Genomic DNA, 5,962 nt, shown 5'->3' with positions numbered 1-5,962 from the left:
CATCTCTTCTCATGAGCAATTGACCAAGGAATTGGCTATTGATCAAGATTTGAGAGATTGAATTGCAAGAAATTGTAATTCAATCAATTAAGATTGCCAAGGAGATCAATGAGTGCATTGATTGAGGAAGAGATGAAAATGAACTTGATCCGGAGAATTGCAACATCTCCTGCGCCCAATGAACTCCCCAATTCTGATCTCACCCATTCTCTTTAATTTCTGCGTTTACTTTTATGAGCAAACACCCAATTCCCATTTACAATTCTGCAATTTACTTTCAGTCATTTACTTCCAGCTCTTTAATTCTAGCATTTACTTTTTCTGTCATTTACATTATCGCCATTTTATTTTCTGCAAATCTCAACCCAAATTCTGAATTCGCTCAACTAGAACATTCTTCTAATTAAAGTTGCTTGATCAATCAATCCCTATGGGATTCGACCTCACTCTATTGTGAGTTTTTACTTGACGACAAATTCGGTACACTTGCCGAAGGAAATTTGTTGAGAGACAGTTTTCACCTGCATCAAGTTTATGGCGCCATTGTCGGGGATTGATTGTGCATCAACAATGATTAAATTAGGAGATCACTAGATTGAGCATTTTTGTTTTGTTGATTTAATTTTCTGTTTGAGTAATTTACTTTCTATCTTAATTAACTTTTTCCCTTCCCCCTCTACTCTTTCGTTTTCTTTGTTATTTACCATTCATTTTGCTAACCCACTAACTGTTTGATATATTGCATCACTCACAACTAACAGTAATTCTGACAGCAATACTATCTGCACATATTGTTACTTGCTTGTACTTGTTGGTTGTATGACAGGGAGAAGAAGCGGGGCTTCAACTTCCTTTGATTCTGAACCAGAGAGGACCCTCCTTAGATTAAGGAGGGAAGCAAGAGGAAAACGTGCAATCGGTGCTGAAGAGGAGGAGGAACACTTTGAACTAAACATGGAAGGCAACATGGAAAACCAACATGAAGAAGAGGCTCATAACCATGGGGGAGGAGGTAGAGCAAATCATGCTGGGGAGGATAGAAGAGTGTTAGGCTCTTACATCAATCCAAACCCAGGCAACTGTGGAAGTAGCATCCAAAAGCCAACAATCCAGGCCAACAACTTTGAACTAAAACCACAGCTCATCACCCTTCTTCAGAACAACTGTTCGTTTGAAGGAGGTGTCCAAGAAGATCCCAATCAACATCTAACCACCTTCCTGCGAATTTGTGACACAGTGAAGTCTAATGGTGTTCATCCTGACTCCTATAGACTACTCCTATTCCCATTCTCACTTAAGGATAAGGCAGCCAAGTGGCTGGAGGCTTTCCCTAAGGAGAGTTTGACAACTTGGGAGGATGTAGTGAACAAATTTCTAGCAAGATTCTACCACCCTCAACGAATCAACCGGCTGAGAGCTAAGGTCCAAACTTTTAGGCAACAAGATGGTGAGACTCTATATGAAGCATGGGAGAGGTTCAAAGACTTAACAAGGAGGTGTCCACCAGATATGTTCAATGAATGGGTGCAGTTGCACATCTTCTATGAAGGCGTGTCATATGAATCAAAGAAGGCAGTAGACCATTCCTCTGGAGGATCATTGAACAAGAAGAAGACCATTGAAGAAGCCATAGATGTAATTGAGACTGTAGCTGAGAATGACTACTTCTATGCTTCCGAAAGAGGGAACACTAGAGGAGTGAATGAGCTAAACAATGTAGATGCTCTGCTGGCTCAGAACAAGCTCATTACCAAGCAGCTGGCTGACCTCACCAAGAAGATGGAGAGGAACCAAGTAGCAGCAATCTCCACTTCATCAACAACCCAAGAAGGAGTGAATGAAGAGGCAGAGGGTAGTCTTGAGCAAGCCAACTACATTGGGAATTCACCTAGGAAAAACCATGATCCATACTCCAAGACCTACAACCCTGGATGGAGGAACCACCCAAACTTTGGGTGGGAGAATCAGCAAGATCAAAGCCAAGACCAGAGACGTTACAACTCCAACAACAATGCAGCTCATCAACAATTCACACAGAGGACATATCAACACCCCCACAACAACACTTCTCCACACGCATATCAAAACCAAAACAACACCTCTACTCCTAATCCACCATCAATTGATGACAAGCTCTCTAAGATTGAAACCTTACTTGAAGGAATATGCCAAGAGATTCAAGAAAATAAGGTGTTCAAAGAGGAGGGGCGAGCCAATATTAAGAACCAGGGAGAGACCATCAAGAAGCTGGAATTCCAAGTGGGATGCTTAGTTGAGAAGATTCCCAAACCTACTGATGGCTTCCCAAGTGACACGGAGAAAAACCCAAGAGGAGAAGCAAAGAAAGTAAGATGGGAAGATTGCAAAATGGTCACTACAAGTGATCAAGAGGCTGAAGACAAGCAAAGCAAACTTTCCGAATAACCTAAAGACAATTCAATAGAGGAGGAGGATAGAGATCACCAAGAACCAAAAATCTCACAACAAGAGCTGCTGAAGCTTTATGCACCATTTCCCCAACTGCTCAATGGTGCTGTGGGGAAGAGAATATACTCAAGGTTCCTAGATTTGTTTGCATCTCTACATGTGAACATACCATTCATCAAGGCCATCCAACAAATGCCTGCATTCATGATGAGCGGATAATTTGTACGCTTTTTGGCATTATTTTTAGTATGTTTTTAGTATGATTTAGTTAGTTTTTAGTATATTTTTATTAGTTTTTAGTTAAAATTCACTTTTCTGGACTTTACTATGAGTTTGTGTGTTTTTCTGTGATTTCAGGTATTTTCTGGCTGATATTGAGGGACCTGAGCAAAAATCAGATTCAGAGACTGAAAAGGACTGCAGATGCTGTTGGATTCTGACCTCCCTGCACCAAAGTGGGAGTTAAACGCCCAAACTGGCACAAAAGCTGGCGTTTAACTCCAAGAAGAGTCTCTACACGAAAATGCTTCAATGCTCAGCCCAAGCACACACCAAGTGGGCCCGGAAGTGGATTTTTATGTCATTTACTCATCTTTGTAATTCTTAAGCTACTAGTTCTCTATAAATAGGACCTTTTTCTATTGTATTTTCATCTTGGTTTTTCTGGTTCCCTCTCTGGGGCCGAAGCCAATGATCACTTTTGTTCTTATGTATTTTCAACGGTGGAGTTTCTACACACCATAGATTAAGGTGTGGAGCTCTGCTGTACCTCGAGTATTAATGCAATTACTATTGTTCTTCTATTCAATTCAGCTTATTCTTATTCCAAGATATCACTTGTTCTTCAACTTATGAATGTGATGATCCGTGACACTCATCATCATTCTCACCTACGAACGTGTGACTGACAACCACCTCCGTTCTACCCTAGATTGGGTGAATATCTCTTGGATTCCTGATACACGATGCATGGTTGATCGCCTGACAACCGAGCGCTCGCCTGACAAACGAGCCAGCCATTCCGTGAGATCAGAGTCTTCGTGGTATAAGCTAGAATTGATGGCGGCATTCAAGAGAATCCGGAAGGTCTAAACCTTGTCTGTGGTATTCTGAGTAGGATTCAATGATTGAATGACTGTGACGAGCTTCAAACTCACGATTGTGGGGCGTTAGTGACAGACGCAAAAGAATCACTGGATTCTATTCCGACATGATCGAGAACCGACAGCTGGATAGCCGTGCCGTGACAGGGTGCGTTGAACATTTCCACTGAGAGGATGGGAGGTAGCCACTGACAACGGTGAAACCCTTGCATACAGCTTGCCATGGAAAGGAGTAAGAAGGATTGGATGAAGACAGTAGGAAAGCAGAGAGACGGAAGGGACAAAGCATCTCCATTCGCTTATCTGAAGTTCTTACCAATGAATTGCATAAGTATCTCTATCTTTATCTTTTATTCATATATCATCCATAACCATTTGAGTTTGCCTGACTGAGATTTACAAGGTGACCATAGCTTGCTTCATACCAACAATCTCCGTGGGATCGACCCTTACTCGCGTAAGGTTTATTACTTGGACGACCCAGTGCACTTGCTGGTTAGTTGTGCGAAGTTGTGTTTATGCCATGGTATTGAACGCCAAGTCTTTGGATTCATTACCGGGGATTATTTGAGTTGTGAAAAGTAGTGATCACAATTTCGCATGTCAAGTTTTTGGCGCCGTTGCCGGGGATTGTTTCGTGTATGGACAACTGACGGTTCATCTTGTTGCTTAGATTAGGTATTTTTCAGAATTCTTAAGAATGAGTTCTAGAGTTTCATGATGATCTGTTGATGTCTGGCTGGCTGTGAAGCCATGTCTAATCTTATTGGACCGAGGTTTCAACTTATCATCACAAGAGCTTGTTGATTTCTATCAATCTTGCTATTGGAGCAATGATCTGCTAAGGCTTGGCTGGCCATTGGCCATGTCTAGTGTGTTGGACCGAAGCTTTCTTTGAAAGCTTGGCTGGCTGTGAAGCCATGTCTAATTCCTGGACCGAAGTCTTAGACTAACATTGCAATGATTCCTGGGATTCTCATTAAGAATTTTGATACCTTTATTTTCTTTTCCACTTAATTTTCGAAAAAACCAAAAAAAATTACAAAATCATAAAAAACCAAAAATATTTTATGTTTCTTGTTGAGTCCAGTGTCTCATTTTAAGTTTGGTGTCTTGCATGCTTTGTTTATTTGATCTTGGTTCTATTTTCAAGTCAATAATACAAGGAACTGAAGATTCAGTACATGCAACAGAGGAATTATACAGAAAATGCTGGGCGTTCAAAACGCCTAGTGAAGAAGGAAAAACTGGCGTTTAAACGCCAGCCAGGGTACCTGGCTGGGCGTTTAACGCCCAAAAGGGTAGAGCTTTGGGCGTTAAACGCCAGAATGTGCACCATTCTGGGCGTTTAACGCCAAGATGGCACAAGAGGGAAGATTTTGTTTTTAATGCAAATTTTTTTTCAAGTTTTCAAAGTTTTTCAAAATCAAATCTTTTTCAAATCATATCTTTTCAATCAAATCTTTTTCAAAATCAATTTCTTTCCTTTTTCAAAGATACTTGCTATCAATTAATGATTTGATTCAACATTTCAAGTATGTTGCCTTTTCTGTTGAGAAAGGTTTAATGCTTGAATCATATCTTTTCTTGTTAGCCAAGTCATCAATTTTTAAAATCAAATCTTTTTAAATTGTTTTTCAAATCATATCTTCTCAATCACATCTTTTTAAAACCATAACTTTTAAATCACATCTTTTTCAAAAAAAAAGTTTTCAATCATATCTTCTTCAAAATCTTTTTCAAAATGATTTTAAAATCTTTTTAATTAATTTTCGAAAAATCTCTTCCCCTCTTCTCACATCCTTCTATTTATGGAGTACCACTCCTCCTCAATGCACAATTCAAACTCTATCTCACTAAGTTCGAATTCTTCTACCTCTTCCTTCTATTTTTCTGTTCCTCTGACACCTCAAGGAATCTCTATACTATGACTTAGAGGATTCCATACTTTCTTGTTCTCTTCTCTTTCATATGAGCAGGAGCAAAGACAAAAGCATTCTTGTTGAGGCTGATCCTGAACCTGAAAGGACCTTGAAGCGGAAGCTAAGAGAAGCTAAGGCACAACTCTCTGTAGAGGACCTAACAGAAATCTTCAAACAAGAAGAATCCATGGCAGCCGAAAACAACAACAATGCCAACAATGCAAGGAAGGTGCTGGGTGACTTTACTGCACCTACTCCCGACTTCTATGGGAGAAGCATCTCTATCCCTGCCATTGGAGCAAACAACTTTGAGCTTAAGCCTCAATTAGTTTCTCTAATGCAACAGAATTGCAAGTTCCATGGACTTCCACTGGAAGATCCTCATCAGTTTTTAGCTGAATTCTTGTAAATCTGTGACACTGTCAAGACTAATGGAGTTGACACTGAGGTCTACAGACTTATGCTATTCCCTTTTGCTGTAAGAGACAGAGCTAGAATATGGTTGGACTC

At 40.2% G+C, this 5,962-nt stretch overlaps 1 non-coding gene across 1 annotated transcript; it reads right to left on the bottom strand.

The window, feature by feature from the left end:
• Nucleotides 1-1,408: 1,408 nt before the first annotated feature.
• LOC130953364 (small nucleolar RNA R71) lies at nt 1,409-1,514 on the bottom strand. Its single transcript, XR_009075534.1, has one exon. It is a non-coding gene; the product is annotated as a small nucleolar RNA R71 (small nucleolar RNA).
• Nucleotides 1,515-5,962: the final 4,448 nt, after the last annotated feature.

This window comes from Arachis stenosperma, chromosome 9 (assembly GCF_014773155.1).
Source record: "Arachis stenosperma cultivar V10309 chromosome 9, arast.V10309.gnm1.PFL2, whole genome shotgun sequence".
Lineage (NCBI taxonomy): Eukaryota > Viridiplantae > Streptophyta > Magnoliopsida > Fabales > Fabaceae > Arachis > Arachis stenosperma.
Note: the sequence above shows the minus strand (reverse complement) of the source record. Positions and strands in the feature narration are given on the sequence as shown.